The sequence below is a fragment of the Phyllobates terribilis genome, unplaced genomic scaffold (genome assembly GCF_046119375.1).
Source record: "Phyllobates terribilis strain yellow unplaced genomic scaffold, ASM4611937v1 Scaffold_4__5_contigs__length_816908805, whole genome shotgun sequence".
NCBI classification, from domain to species: domain Eukaryota; kingdom Metazoa; phylum Chordata; class Amphibia; order Anura; family Dendrobatidae; genus Phyllobates; species Phyllobates terribilis.
Genome location: NW_027362764.1, coordinates 275,015,537 through 275,032,739, shown reverse-complemented (window position 1 = coordinate 275,032,739; position 17,203 = coordinate 275,015,537). Strand labels below are relative to the sequence as shown.

Sequence of the window (17,203 nt, the reverse complement as noted above, 5' to 3'; positions counted from 1 at the left end):
TTTTTAAAGTCTTTTCGGTGATATGTCTGACAGAGAACCACGGCTTTAAATTGTAGGCCTGTAATTTACTAATATTATTCTACACGGAGACCTAGTGTGAATAGCTTCATCGACACACTGCAACGGAATAAAAATGGAAGAAATGTATGATTTTTGAAGTCTTTTCGGTGATATGTCTGACAGAGAACTATGGCTCTAAATTGTAGGCCTGTAATTTACTAATATTATTCTACACGGAGAATAATATTCACTGAATATTTTCCATGTTCAGTTCAAATTTCTGGATTTTTATCTCTGAAATATGGAACAGATCTGGCTTTATTCTACAGTGAGCAAAATAATTGTGTACTCTGGATTGCTTTTTAAGTAAATAACCAGGATTAAGATAAAAAAAAATTGCCTTTCTATATCTAGAAATATCTGTAATTATTTGAGCAACAGCAGCAGACAGGACGTTCAATGAACCCTCTTGTGCTTTATCATACACTGCAGTCTGCCACATACACTGCCTGCCTGTCTAGCACTGATTATATGCAGCTGGATTTGTCCTCAGAAGGACTGTTAGCTCATATGGATAGATATATGTTGTGGAATACCTATACTAACAGGACGTTCAATGGACCCTCTTGTGTTGTATCATGCACTGCAGTCTGCAACATAAACTGCCTGCTGCCTAGCATGGATTATATGAAGCTGGATTAGTCCTTAGAAGGACTGTTATTTCAGATGGATATAGATATATGTTGTAGAATACCTATACTAACTATAAACAAGCAAATCTCTCCCTAACGCAGAAGCACCTCCATCTACTCTGCCTGATACCGGGGTAGACTGTGATGAGCATGGCGGCACCCGGTCTTATATACAGTTGTGCTCAAAAGTTTACATACCCCGGCAGAATTTTTCCTTTTTTGGCCTTGTTTCAGAGAATATGAATGATAATAAAAAAAACTTTTTCTCCACTCATGGTTATTGACTGGGTGAAGCCATTTATTGTCAAACTACTGTGTTTTCTCTTTTTAAATCTTAATGACAACCAAAAACATCAAAATGACCCTGATAAAAAGTTCACATACCCTGGTGATTTTGGCCTGATAACATGCACAGAATTTGACACAAATGGGTTTGAATGGCTACTAAAGGTAACATCCTCACCTGTGACCTATTTGCTTGTAATCAGTGTGTGTGCAAAAAAGCTGAGTGAGTTTCTGGGATCCAGACAGACTCTTGCATCTTTCATCCAGCCACTGACGTTTCTGGATTGTGAGTCATGGGGAAAGCAAAAGAATTGTCAACGGATCTACGGGAAAAGGAAGTTAAACTGTATAACACAGGAAAGGGATACAAAATAATATCCAAGGAATTTATAATGCCAGTCAGCGCCAAACATGCAGAGAGGGGACCCAAGTTCCCACCCGAGCAACCCAGAAATACTCGCTGAGCTCGTCGAGTACAGTGATGCTCGGGCGAGTACCGAGCAGTGGGGAGCATGTTCGCTCATCACTAATCATGTATTTATCAAAATATATTTTTAGCAAGTGATGATCACACCATACCATGAGTTCTTGGCTCTTTACTATTTCAAGCTTATATAATATATCTTTCAAAAGGATGATATCCATTTCACATTCAATATTGGATCCAAACACCTGAGTCAATTTTGCTTGGCATTGTTCACACTCAGTATAAATCAGATTCTGGAGCTGTGTTTTCATACTTGATGAAGTCAGTAAAAATATATTGTATTAAAGCTTGTAGGAGGTGAACTGTATTATAAGCAGTCCCAAAAAGCAGTCTGGTTTTCATATTCAATACAGATCACACAGGGAAATCGCTAGTTCATGCGAAGGGATCTTAAATTTCCAATCTTATTTCATCCGCTTTAAAAAGTGCATGATACAAAGATGCTGGTAATGATCATGTTGACTGTGTTTTGACTATGAACTGGTCTTAATCATAATTTGTGGTGTTCAGGCAATCACTTCAATTTAAAACAAAAAACAACATCTCTTCCGGTGACATCATGAATACAAAAATATAAATTATTAAAAAAATGAACAAAATAATAGAGTAAGGAACTGTAAATAATTATTGAAATAAACCCTCCAAAATATGTAAATACATAGTAGATCCGTGCGGTAATGCATACCAGTGGGAAACCAATTGTTTAATTTTAGTATCCAAAAGGCTTCCCTGTTAAGCAATGCTTTCCTCCAGTCTCCAACCTGCTTTGGTTTGTTAGCTTTCATTTCTTTGGATTGGAAAGGGCTATTTAAATTTCCATTGTGTTTTTTAAGAATGTGCTTGATTGCACCTGAAGAATTATCAGTTTTTCATTTAACCGTATCTGATATATGTTCTGCTAGTCTAGATTTTAATTTTCTTATGATGCAACCAATGTATTTTGTATGGCATAATGTACAGAAAATAATATAAACAATATTCATAAATGATTTCATTTTAGATACAGTGCCGGTATTGTCGATGAAGAAATTTGTTTTGTCAACATAGTGGCACATATTACATTTGCTACAATATCCATGAATATCCAAACGTTGCTACAAAGGTGAGGTTGCAGAAAACAGTTTCATGTCACAGGTCCCGCACCATGCCAAGACTGAGCATAGCACAAGGTAGTCATGCTGCATCAGCAAGGTCTCTCTCAGGCAAAGATTTCAAAGCAGATTAGGGTTTTAAGATATGCTACTCAAACTTTTTTGAAAAAATTTAATGTAATGGGGACCGACCATAGTTGCAGTGGTCAGCCAAGGACACTTGGTGCTGTAGATAAAAATACATTATGCTTACTTCTCTTAGAAATCAGAAAAGATCAGTAGTGTCAACTGCTCAGAATTGACAGCAACCAGTGAAATCATGCTACATCCATTTACTGTTTTAAACTTGTGACCTAAAAGTCATACCTCAGACATGGAAATAAAGCTAAGTGACTCAACTATGCAACTATGCATTAAAACATAGGAAATGAGATGCAGAAAAATAACAGCAGGCACTCTGGACTCACAAGTCAAAATGTGATGTAATGAAAGGCAGTTTGTTCACCAAAGTACTGAAGAGCGGTACAATAATAAGTGTCTGCATTCAACAGTGAAGCACGGTAGAGGATCCTTGCAAGTTTGGGGCTACATTTTAACAAATTGAGATTTGGTTAGGGTTAATGGTGTTCTTAATGCTGAGCAACACATGGAGATACTCATCCAACATGGAATATCATCAGGAAAGCTTCAGAGTGGCTCCAAATTTATTCTGCACCAGGAAAACAAACGCAAGCATACAGTCAATGTTATAGAAATTATCTTAATAAAGAAAAACTAGGAGTCCTTGAACTGATGACATGACCCCCATAGAGCCTTGATCTCAACATCAACATGTCTGTCTGCTATTCTTTGAAGAGACAGAAGGATTTGCTTAAGCCTTCATCTGAAGATCTGTAGTTAATGCTTAAACTATGCTTAAACTTAAACTATGCTTAAACTTCCTGCCAAGTTCCTTCAAAAACTGTATGCAAGTGTACCTAGAAGAATTGATGTTATTTTGAAGACAAATGGTGTGATGCTAAATATTGATTAGATTTAGATTTCTCTCTGGATCATGCATTTTCCATTTCTGTTAATTGATATAATAAGCGTTTGAGTATTTTTATTTTTTTTTTAAATATTCTTACTTTGCAGTACTTTTTCCACACCTGCGTTAAACTTTTGCACTTGCATGGGGAAATCCATTTAACTACTAAATCTACCTGCAGGTATATAAAAAAGCATAGAAAAAAATCACAATATCAAGTTATATACAAGCCTACTGTTTAAGATCCAATGGTGCAATACCTTATTTTAAGGATTGTCGCAAAATTTTAATTCAGTCAAGTTCTAAATTGCCTAAAGTAACACAAGCACCTGGACCTGGGTATGGCAAATCTTAACAGTCTACATTTCTGTGTAAAACCAGTGCACAGCTCAGAGTGTACAATCCTCAATAACAAAATAAGCCTAAGCAGAATTCATAAAGCAAACATTTGATCAATATATCAATACATCTTTTTATTAAATGTATTAAAAAGCAAAATTTCCTATAAATTCAATATAAGGAGATCCTGGACAATGTATACCATATAGTAGAGCCATCCAGGGCACAGGCTTAATAACACTGTTCGCTATGCACAACATGTATGTGTTCCAAATGTGCTGTTTACAGAGTCAAACAGGTTTTAAATCTTTGATATTTTTCTAATAAGTAATATTCATAATAGTCTTTCTTTACCTTGAATGTTATTAGTGGGTTTATGATGTGATGATTAGATTGATAATAGTGATTTAGGAAACTGTAGGAAAAAATGGTCTTTACTTTAGCTTTGAAAATTAAAATTAGATGTTTTGCAAATTATATGGCTTAATCTCTCTTATAAGGTGACCTTCTCTCCTGTTGTAATTAGAGTAGAATAAAGTTAAATATGTGTGACCTATTTTGTTTCCCTCTCTGATCTTGAGAATAAAACTAAATTAATTTTAGTGAACTTGGATTAGATCAAGAGATTAACAGGAATTTTAGAAACTCTGAATTAACTTTCTGTAGCAAAATGATACCTTTCAATAGGCTGGGAAGCACTGATTCATATAAATGGCATCTTAGCTATTTATATAAATGCTGCAGTGCTCGGTAGTAAAGACCCATTGGAATTCCATCTGTATATATGGCCATGTGGAAAACAAAGCTACAATAGGACTCCTGTAACCTTTTATTTCACATGGAGGCATACATATTCCCATACACATTTTTTATGTTGGATTTAATATGTTTCATTGTGCATAAGTAGAGGATTTTCCAAACATTTTCAACATTTTTCTCATTGCCAAAGCTCAACTGCATTATTTTTTGTCTCACTTTACCTTTTACTGTTAGTAGCTCTAAATACTACAGTAAAAAATGAAATGTTCACAATCACACATTGTTTGCATGTGTTCACTAGATGAACATAGTGCTTGCATTATTGTATAGTTTGCTATAGTTTTTATATTAAAGTACATTATAAATATTTTTCAACAATAATGTGTCAATTGTTTTATTAATATGGGAACTCATAAAATATCAATGTGATCAAAGATTTTATCAAAAACAAGAATTGAAATGCATTTTACATACCATCAAAAAGCTCAAAAAATATTCCCAACTTCAAAGTTATATCATATATGCAAAATCAGCAGGAAACAAATACACCGCTTCAAACTAGGATTTTTGTATCTGACAACAATAATTCTTCATGTCAAATGTTTAAATTACCTTCAAAAAATTAAATAGATTTGTTTTATATTACATAAGTTTTGCATTTTAACCCCTTAAGGACCCTGGGATTTTCCATTTTTGCATTTTTGTTTTTTGCTCCCCTTGTTCCCAGAGCCATAGCGTTTTTATTTTTTGGTGAATATGGCCGTGTGATGGCTTATTTTTTGCGGGACGAGTTGTACTTTTGAACGACATTACTGATTTTATCATATTGTGTATGGGAAAGCGGGAAAAAATTCCAAGCTCAGTGAAATTGCAAAAAAGTGCAATAACACAGATGTTTTTTTTTACCACGTTCACTGAATGCTAAAGCTGAGCCTGCCATTATTATTCTCCAGGTCATTAGGAGTTCGTAGACACCAAACATGTATAGGTTCTTTTTTATTTAAGTTGTGAAAAAAAAAATCCAAAGTTTGCTAAAAAAAAAAAAATGGCGCCATTTTCTGAGACCCGTAGCATCTCCATTTTTTGGGATCTGGGGCAGGGTGAGGGCTTATTTTTTGCGCGCCATGCTGACGTTTTTATTGATACCATTTTGGGGTAGATCCGATGTTTTGATCGCCCGTTATTGCATTTTATTGCAATGTTGTGGCGACCAAAAAACGTAATTCTGGAGTTTAGAATTTTTTTTCTCTTTACGCCGTTTATCGTTCGGATTAATTCTTTTTTTATATTGATAGATCGTGCGATTCAGAACGCGGCGATACAAAATATATTTATGTGTTTTTTTTTTATTATTATTTTATTTTGAATGGGGCGAAAGGGGGGTGATATAAACTTTTATATTTTTTAAATATTTTAAAAACATTTTTTTACACTTTTTGCTTGCTTCTATAGTCTCCATAGGAGACTAGAAGCAGCAACTGTCCGATGGCTGATGAACAGATCACCTCTATGTAGCAGAAATGCTCTTGTGCTATGAGCGCCGACCACTAGGTGGAACTCATAGCGATCTTTACATGACAACCACTGGGGTCTGCTGCAGACCCAGGGTTGTCATGCCCACCCGTCAGTGACCCGCGATCACATGACGGGCTCACCGATGGGCGGTGTAAGTGACGCGCTGTTAAATGCCGCTGTCAGAGATTAACAGCGGCATTTAACTGCTTAACAGCCGTAGGTGGATCGCAATTCCACCCGCCGCTGTTCCGGGCACATGTCAGCTGTAATAATCAGCTGACATGTGCTCGGCTCAGTGCGGGCTCACCGCCTGAGCCCTCACTGAACCGGGGGTGATGGCCTGGGGTGTACTAATACGGGGGTTAATTCAGAATGGTGTCATTTGTTTTACTTATTTATTTGTAAGAGACATATTCACGTTAATAACTTTCTCATTTAAATATCTCATCAGATAAAATGTAACTCCTGTTATCGCGATTTAAATTACACTGTGTGCAGAATTATTAGGCAAGTTGTATTTTAGAGGATTATTTTTATTATTGATCAACAACTATGTTCTCAATCAACCCAAAAGACTCATAAATATTCAAGCTTAATATTTTTGGAAGTTGGAGTGTTTTTTTATTAGATTTGGCTATTAGAGATGAGCGTTGTTCTACTCGAACTGTTCGCCAATCTCAAATTCGAGCTGTTTTGGGCGGTGTTTGAGCCGGTCGGCGAACACGAACAATTTGAGAAAAATTCGGCTGTTCGAGGTTATGTTCGATAACTGTTCGTGCACCAAAATCATAACTGGATTTTTTCTCAGTAATGATGAAAATTAATGTTAATACGCAGTTTGAGTGTACAGCGGGGCGGGGGGAGGGGCAGGGGATGGATCTCTGCAGGAACAATGAAGATCTCCATTTTTTTTTCTCTTTCCCGCATTTGCAGTGGGGAGGTGCAATCTGTCAGCCTATCAGCAGCGCACACACGGAGCGAAGTGCTTTTTTTCACACAAGCAAGGGCATGTGTGATTGGCAGTGTATGTCACATGTCCTTGCCCTATAAGACCAAGCCATTTTCCCCGTCGCCACCATTTTCTCACTGCTGCAGCTGCGTGTTAGACGGCACCGCTGTTGCTGTGTGCGCTATACCTTGTTAATTTCAAGCCAATTTTTGCACAAATATACAGATAGCTTGGGAGTAGGGAATAGTTGTGATTGCAGTCCTTTTAAGGACTAGGTTACAGCATTTCCTACGACTTTTATCAGGCAGGTCTGTGCTCTTAAATAGATAGATTGTGGGAGTAAAGACTAATTGTAATTGGAGTCCTTTTCAGGACTAGGTTACATCAGTTCCTATCAGTTTTTGCCAGGCAGGTCTGTGCCAGTGCTGTGCAAGTTTTTTTCACAGCATTTGGCTGAATCTAGCAAAGCTAATCCTTTTTGGCCTATTGCAGAGTGTGTTAGTCAGTGGAGTAGCCTATCTGTGTTGCAAGATATACCACCTGTGTATAGAATACCAATTTTTTTACTGCACCTAGTGAAGTAAAATCTTTTGGGCATAGCATCATTCTATTAGTCCATCTATACTGACCTCCATCAGGTTGCAAACTGAATATAATTTTTTTCTGCATCTAGCTCTGAAAAAATATTTGGGCTTCTAGCAGTGTGTGGGACTTGGTCTATTAGTCCATCTATACTGACCTCCATCAGGTTGCAAATTAAAAATAATTTTTTTCTGCATCTAGCTCTGAAAAAATATTTGGGCTTCTAGCAGTGTGTGGGACTTGGTCTATTAGTCCATCTATACTGACCTCCATCAGGTTGCAAATTAAAAATAATTTTTTTCTTCATTTATCTCTGAAAAAATATTTGGGCTTCTAGCAGCGTGTGGGACTTGTTCTATTAGTCCATCTATACTGACCTCCATCAAGTTGCAAATTAAAAATAATTTTTTTCTGCATCTAGCTCTGAAAAAATATTTGGGCTTCTAGCAGTGTGTGGGACTTGGTCTATTAGTCCATCTATACTGACCTCCATCAGGTTGCAAATTAAAAATATTTTTTTTCTGCATCTAGCTCTGAAAAAATATTTGGGCTTCTAGCAGTGTGTGGGACTTGGTCTATTACTCCATCTATACTGACCTCCATCAGGTTGCAAATTGAATAAAAAAAAATTCTGCATCTAGCTCTGAAAAAATATTTGGGCTTCTAGCGGTGTGTGGGACTTGGTCTATTAGTCCATCTATACTGACCTCCATCAGGTTGCAAATTAAAAATAATTTTTTTCTGCATCTAGCTCAGAAAAAATATTTGGGCTTCTAGCAGTGTGTGGGACTTGGTCTATTAGTCCATCTATACTGACCTCCATCAGGTTGCAAATTAAAAATAATTTTTTTCTTCATTTAGCTCTGAAAAAATATTTGGGCTTCTAGCAGTGTGTGGGACTTGTTCTATTAGTCCTTCTATACTGACGTCCAGCAGGTTGCAAATTGAATATAATTTTTTTCTGCATCTAGCTCTGAAAAAATATTTGGGCTTCTAGCGGTGTGTGGGACTTGGTCTATTAGTCCATCTATACTGACCTCCATCAGGTTGCAAATTAAAAATAATTTTTTTCTGCATCTAGCTCTGAAAAAATATTTGGGCTTCTAGCAGTGTGTGGGACTTGGTCTATTAGTCCATCTATACTGACCTCCATCAGGTTGCAAATTAAAAATAATTTTTTTCTGCATCTAGCTCTGAAAAAATATTTGGGCTTCTAGCAGTGTGTGGGACTTGGTCTATTAGTCCATCTATACTGACCTCCATCAGGTTGCAAATTAAAAATAATTTTTTTCTTCATTTAGCTCTGAAAAAATATTTGGGCTTCTAGCAGTGTGTGGGACTTGTTCTATTAGTCCTTCTATACTGACCTCCAGCAGGTTGCAAATTGAATATAATTTTTTTCTGCATCTAGCTCTGAAAAAATATTTGGGCTTCTAGCGGTGTGTGGGACTTGGTCTATTAGTCCATCTATACTGACCTCCATCAGGTTGCAAATTAAAAATATTTTTTTTCTGCATCTAGCTCTGAAAAAATATTTGGGCTTCTAGCAGTGTGTGGGACTTGGTCTATTAGTCCATCTATACTGACCTCCATCAGGTTGCAAATTAAAAATAATTTTTTTCTGCATCTAGCTCTGAAAAAATATTTGGGCTTCTAGCAGTGTGTGGGACTTGGTCTATTAGTCCATCTATACTGACCTCCAGCAGGTTGCAAATTGAATAAAAAAATTTTCTGCATCTAGCTCTGAAAAAATATTTGGGCTTCTAGCGGTGTGTGGGACTTGGTCTATTAGTCCATCTATACTGACCTCCATCAGGTTGCAAATTAAAAATAATTTTTTTCTGCATCTAGCTCTGAAAAAATATTTGGGCTTCTAGCGGTGTGTGGGACTTGGTCTATTAGTCCATCTATACTGACCTCCAACAGGTTGCAAATTAAAAATAATTTTTTTCTGCATCTAGCTCTGAAAAAATATTTGGGCTTCTAGCAGTGTGTGGGACTTGGTCTATTAGTCCATCTATACTGACCTCCATCAGGTTGCAAATTGAATAAAAAAATTTTCTGCATCTAGCTCTGAAAAAATATTTGGGCTTCTAGCGGTGTGTGGGACTTGGTCTATTAGTCCATCTATACTGACCTCCATCAGGTTGCAAATTAAAAATAATTTTTTTCTGCATCTAGCTCTGAAAAAATATTTGGGCTTCTAGCAGTGTGTGGGACTTGGTCTATTAGTCCATCTATACTGACCTCCATCAGGTTGCAAATTAAAAATAATTTTTTTCTGCATCTAACCCAGCCAATAGTTTTGGCCTAATACCACAGTTTGGCCACTCAGCTCTGCTCGGTTACCATCCATTGTTTTTTTGTGCAAACAACTCCAGAGTTGTGAATTAGTTAACCACCAAAATGAGTGGAAAAAGGCCTGCTGCTGGTGGAAAGGGGAATAGGCGTGTTGGGAAGGGGAAAAAAGGTTGTGTCCGTGGGGTAGGTGCAGAAGAAAGACCATCTTCCAGCCAAACTAAAATGTCTACTTCTTTTAGCGGACAATGTGATAAGATCCCTTTCTTACGGCCACGCCAATCGCTACAAATTCCAGATGAGGCACAAAAACAGCAGGTGCTTCAACGGATATCAAGTGCTCCTTTAAGTGGGCTCTCCTCCACATCAACTTCAACATCACAAATACTCCAGTCCTCAAAGGTGTCACCCAAATCGCACTTGCTTCCTCACAGCTCCCAAATCTCCAGCTGCCCGTCTGAGTATGAGGTAGAACAGATGGTTGAGTCTGCAGAGCTGTTTACTCATACTATAGCCTGGGAATCAGAGGTCGACTCCAGCGCTTCTGTGAATCCAGACGAGGAAATGATCTGCACTGATGCCCAGAATCTTTATGAGTCGGATCCAGGACCAGACGCAGAAGGTTCTGACCATAATGTAGACCCTCATTCCCAAACTGTAACTCCTGTTGGTGGAGACAATGAGGAAGACGATGATAAGACTCAAATACCTGATTGGAGCGACAACTTTAGTTTTTTGTCAGGGCAGGAACAGGTTGGCTCTGAGGACGACGGGTGTGATAACGCACAGGGTGATGATGATGAGGTCGGAGATCCCACTTACTGTCAACCCACAGTCAGCCAAGAGATGAGGTCAGCAGAGGAGGTGGAGGAAGATGCTATTGACGACGAGGTCAGGTTGCGCCTTCCTGGACAGAGACGTAGTACTGGAAGCACGTCAACAACTGCATCCTCAAACACAACTCTGCCTCTCACCACAAGTCGTGGTGGCTCTTCAGGTCGCATGGGTGCTAAGCCTTGCATAGCCTGGGCATTTTTTCAGATCGATAAAGATGACCCAACTCGTGTTATCTGTAACATTTGTCAGCAAAAGCTAAGTAGAGGCCAAAAAATACATAGTTTGAGTACTTCATGCATGAACCGGCACATGGACATGAAGCATAAGTTGCAGTGGGAAGCTCAGTGTGCTACAATGCGGTCTAGCCGGCCGGGCCAACCACCGTCTGCCATATCTTGTGCATCCGCGGCCTCTTCATCCTCTGTGACTGGGGGGACAGCAGTCACACCTGTTTTGGGGCGCAGACCTGCCACCTCTTTACCCGCAACAGCCAGCGTGATTGGCAGGTCATCATTTTCTTTGGAGGTGGTAACACCAGCTGGTCTTGAGCGCTGTCCGACATCGATAGCACCACCTTTGGATCAAGGCAACCTAACATGTCCGCCTGCATCTTCCTCACAGACCGGCAGTTTGCCGGGGACACCCTTATCAACCCCGTCTAAGCACAATAGCCAGCCCTCGGTCCCTCAGATGTGGACAAGTAAAAGACCATTTCCTCCTAGCCATGAGAAAGCTAAGAGGTTGAATTTCACCATCTGCAAGCTCTTGGCTACAGAAATGCTGCCTTTCCGCCTGGTGGACACAGAGGATTTTCGAGACCTTATGTCCGTCGCAGTGCCCCAGTACCAGATGCCCAGTCGGCACTACTTCTCAAAGAAAGGTGTGCCTGCGCTCCACCAGCATGTCGCACACAACATCACCGCTTCTTTGAGAAACTCTGTGTGTGACAGGGTGCATTTCACCACAGACACTTGGACGAGTAGGCATGGACAGGGGCGTTACATGTCGCTGACTGGGCACTGGGTAACTATGGTGACAGCAGGACAAGGGGCTGCTGTCCAAGTCTTGCCGTCCTCACGAGTTGTGCGTCAATCCTCTTTATGTCATTTTTCCTCCACTGCTTCTGCCTCCTCAACCTCCTCTCGGTCTTCCACCTGCACCCAAAGGCTGTCTGGTCATGCCACAAGCTTTCTAACTGCGCAGAAGGGATCCTGCACACCTCCTTACTATGCTGGCAGTAGGGCTCAACGTCATCAGGCGGTTTTTACATTGAAATGTCTGGGAAATGTGAGTCACACAGCTGAGAAGTTGTGGTCAGCTCTGGAGAACCAATTTCATGAATGGTTGTCTCCACTGGACCTGAAACCAGGGAAGGCCGTGTGCGACAATGCTGCAAACCTGGGTGCGGCCCTTCGCCGGGGCAATGTCACACACGTGCCTTGTATGGCTCACGTGTTGAACCTGGTTGTCCAGCAATTTTTAGCCCACTATCCCAGACTAGATGGCCTTCTGCAGAGGGCACGGTCGCTGTGTGCTCACTTCCGCCGTTCGCATCCCGCAGCTCAGCGACTTACATCTCTACAGAAGTCGTTGGGCCTGCCACATCACCGGCTAAAATGCGATGTGCCTACCCGGTGGAATTCAACTCTGCACATGTTGCAGCGACTGTGGCAGCACCGACAAGCCCTGGTGCAATACGTTCTGACGTATAGCCTGGGCCAACGAGATTCAGAGGTGGGGCAAATCACGCTGGAGGAGTAGTCTCAGATCAGGGACCTATGCACCCTTCTGCACAGTTTTGAAATGGCGACGAAGATGTTTAGTGCTGACGATGCCATTATCAGCATGACTATTCCGGTGATTTACATGCTGGAGCACATGTTAAACAGAATTCGGAGTCAGGTGGTGGCACAAGAGGAGGTGGAGGAAGTAGAGGAGGAGGAGTTGTATGCGGAAGGGCTAACATCTGCAAGGTCCAGACGGTCGGCAGCACCAAGGCGGCAGGCATGTGAGGGTGGGGGAGATGATTTTACCAGGGCGCATGGTAGCAGCCAAACTAGTGAGGAAGGTGCAGGAGCCCAGGAAGAAGTGGAGGACGAACTGATGGAAGACTCATCAGATGAGGGAGACCTTGATCACATTTCTGTTGTGCGAGGTTGGGGGGAGAGGACAGAGGAAGGAAGCATGATTGCTACCTTGCCACCAACACAACAGGGACTTGGTGCTCCTGGATGCGCAACACACATGAGTGCCTTCTTGCTGCACTACCTGCAACATGACCCTCGAATTGTGAGAATTAGAAATAATCCTGACTACTGGGTTGCCACACTGTTAGATCCCCGGTACAAAAGTAAATTTGCAGAAATTATTCCTGCCATAGAAAGGGATGCACGCATGCAGGAGTATCAGCAGAGACTGTTGCAGAATCTTACATGTGCTTTTCCACAAAATACCAGTGGTGCACGTAGTGAATCTCACAGTTCCAACTTGCCAACCGTGGGACCGTCAAGTGTTCAGCACTCAAACCGTAACAGAACCACAGTATCTGCTGGTAACATCAATTTTGCGGAATCATTTCACCACTTTTTTAGCCCATCCTTTGCAAGGCCACAGGAGACAAGAAGTCTGACACATAGTCAACGCCTAGAGACGATGGTACAGGAGTATCTCCAAGTAAACATTGAAGCCACGACTGTGTCACTGGACCCTTGCTCTTTTTGGGCTTCCAATCTGGATAAATGGCCGGAGCTAGCCACTTACGCCTTGGAGATCTTGTCATGCCCCGCAGCCAGCGTTCTGTCTGAACGTGTGTTCAGTGCTGCTGGTGGTGTGCTGACAGATAAGCGCACGCGGCTCTCCACTGATAATGTAGACAGACTCATGTTCATAAAGATGAACAAATCATGGATCCGAAACGACTTTTCTACCCCTGTGTCATCCTGGGGAGAGTAAAAGCTTGATGATTGGTTAAAATCACCCTACCAACCGTTTTAAGCTTTCAAATTACTAATCATGTTTATCTGTATCTTGACTGGAAAATAATTTGGGCTTTGTAGCAGTGTACAGCACTGATCCTATTAGGCCATCTATAATAAGCTTCACGAGATTTAAAATTAAAAATAATTTTTAGCTGCATCTAGCCCGGAAAATAATTTTGGGGCTCCGAGATGCGCAAGACACATAAGTGCCTTCTTGCTGCACTACCTGCAGCATGACCCTCATATTGTCAGAATTCGAAGTAATCATGACTACTGGGTTGCCACACTCTTAGATCCCCCAAACTTTTCGATCAACCTTTTCATTTTAATAAAGACCAAAAAAATGGTCATTTTTGAAATTATAAGCATTAGCAGGTTGTTAGAAACTGAAATCAAACAGTTTTCAACTCAAAACTTTATTCTAGGTGATGTTACATTTTCACATAGGACCCCTTGTTCGAAAGGAGCTTCTGAACTCTCTCGTCCATTGAATTTGTCAGGTTTTGGATGGTTTCTGCTTCAATTGTTTTGCATGAGGACAGAATACCCTCCCAGAGCTGTTGCTTAGATGTGAACTGCCTCCCGCCATCATAGACACTCCTTTTAATGATGCTCCAAAGGTTCTGAATGGGGTAGAGGTCAGGGGAGCATGGGGGTCACACCATAAGTTTGTCCCCTTTTATGCCCATATCAGCCAGAGATGCAGATGTTTTATGTGCAGCATGAGATGGTGCATTATCATGCAGAAAAATGATCTTGCTGTGAAATACACGGTTCTTCTTCTTGAACCATGGCAGGAAGTGCTGTTTGAGAAAAGCCACATACATTATGGAGTTCATCTTTAGCGCCTTCAGGGATCCTAAAGGGGCCGACAATCTCTCTCCCCATGATTCCAGCCCAAAACATTACTCCACCTCCTCCTTGTTGGCGCTGTAGCCGTGTTTGCGTGGGGTGTCCATCAACCAGCCATCCTCCACTCCATTCATCTGGACCATCGAGCGCTGCACGGCACTCATCCGTGAACAAAACAGTTTTGAAATCAGTCTTCATGTAATGTTTGGCCCACTGGAGCCGTTTCTGCTTGTGTGAAGTGGATAGAGGAGGTCGACAGGATGGCATATGCACAGCTGCAAACCTCTGAAGGACCCTGCATCTTGTTGTTCGGGGGACGTTGGAGGCACAAGCAGCTTCAAAAACTTGTCTGCTGCTATGACAAGGCTTTTTTGCCGCTGCTGTTTCAACCTGACGTAATTGCCTGTAGGAAAGAGTCCTCAATTTGCCCTTATCAGCACGCACACGTGTGTACTGTGAATCAGCTACATACTTCTTGATTGCCAAGACACTTCATCCTGATCATCGCACAATGTTGATTGTAGTCATGCCTTGACCTAAACACTCCACAATTTGTTGCTTCTCAGCAGCCGACACATCCTTTTTCTTTCCCATTTTGGCAGAAAATGTAGGCTGCTTAATAATGTGAGAGAGCCTTCTTAAGTAGTCTTGCCTTTCATTGGACACACCTGCCAAACTAATTAGCACAGGTGTCTGCAATTGCTTACAGTGATATAAAGAGCCCTGACACACATCACCATCAATGAGTTTAACTGACAAACAAACAAATTCTTCCCTTATCACTCCTAAACACTTTTTGCATAATAATTTGGAACGCGGTGTACATGTGCTTTTCCACAAAACACCAGTGGTTCACGTAGTGAATCTTACAGTTCTAACTTGCCAACCGTGGTCTGTATGGAATTGTTCAATAAAGGGCCCAAAATTAAGATAACATAGATGGGAGAGGTCTCTATGAATAGGAATTCCTAAGTATTTGATACCCTGTGAGGGCCAGGCAAAGGGAAAGTTGGACTGGATGGAATCCTATATGGATTTAGGGAGGGAGACATCGAGGGCCTCAGACTTCGCTGCATTGATTTTAAAATTTTACCATGTAACAAAGTGATCTATTTCAGCCATAACAGCAGGGATGGATATATGTGATTGAGTGATATATACTAGGACATCATCAGCAAATAGAGAGCACTTGTACTCGGTGCCTCCCACCTCAATCCACCTAATATTGGGGTTATGGCGAATTGATGAGAGCAGGTGCTCCGTCACTAGGATGTATAAGAGAGGGGACAGAGGACATCCCTGCCTTGTCCCATTGGTGATTGTGAAAGGTGCTGAAAATGTTTTGACGCACCCCCTGGGCCTTGGGACACCCGGAGCCGGACCCTTTTTGGTGGATGCTGGTGGTTGTAGTCTTCGTGGCGGCGATCCGGTTCCGTGGCTCAGGGCGGTCAAACCAGTGGCGGAACTATTTATGTGGTTTTGATGTTTAAATATCCGACTACGCCACCCGTGGATTGCGGTCAGAGTGAACCGCCGCTACAGGGCAGACCGCTAAGGCTGGTGTTGTGGGTGCAGCAGAGCGTAGCATAACTCCCCACGGGAGGAGTATAGCCTCAGGGCAGTGTATGCGGAGGATGGGGGTGATGGTGCAGGGCAGCAGCAGTAATGACACGGAGTCAGTGATGCAGTTCAGGGCCTTTACTCACAGTTCTTATTATCCAGACCACGTCTGCAGGTAACGGCTGCCCACGTCGTACTGTGCTCACCAGGTGAGGGGCTCAGACAACTCCCAGATAACTTTGGAGCGCTTCACAGGACCCCCTTTGTGTGTCCTTTGTCTGGCCTTTCTTACCAACACTTCTGTCCGGCTGCCTCGGGCCTCCTCTTGGTAAACTTGGCGCCAGTTTCCCTGACCCTATGTGGTGCCTTCCTAGCGGGTGGAGCAAGGGGCTGTGCCACATAAAATGTCAGAGCCTCCGGTTTCTAGCTGAGGGTCGTTTCCTGCCTCCACTAGTTCGGGGACCGGTCTCCCCCTTTGGCCTGACCCCTCCACGCAGGTGGATTCGGGCGTGCGGTGGCGACTCGCCCGTCCGCACCCCTGGGATCCCTTCATTCCTCGTTCCTGGAGCCTTCTCCGCTCCTCTTCCTTCCTTCTCCCTCTTGCAGGCCTGGGCCTCTGTTACTAGGCCCGCCTCCGGAGCAGAGCTCATGCAGAGCCCCTGCTCCCTGCCACTTCTGCTCAGACTTCTCTGCACTGAACTAAGATGGTGCCCACCTTTTATACTCCCTTCTCAATGCACCCAGGAACTGCTTCCTCCCTGCTCCTGCACTGCAGGGTTCCCCTTCCTCAGTGTTCCCTCCCCCCACTCCAGCCAGGGACAGGGACTGTCGTGCCCATCTCAGGGGCATATTGGTCGCCCTGCCCCACGGCAATGTGGTGTAATGCATGCAGGTGTAGGGTCCTGATCCACACTCCATCCTTATCTGAGAGTGAGATATCACACCTCTGGGT

The 17,203-nt window shown here is 42.1% G+C and overlaps 1 protein-coding gene across 2 annotated transcripts in view; it reads left to right on the top strand.

Annotated features, from left to right (window-relative positions):
* The window catches only part of NPSR1 (neuropeptide S receptor 1), a 998,839-nt gene that overhangs the window by 96,583 nt on the left and 885,053 nt on the right, over positions 1–17,203 (top strand). The gene's annotated exons all lie outside the window — the stretch shown is intronic.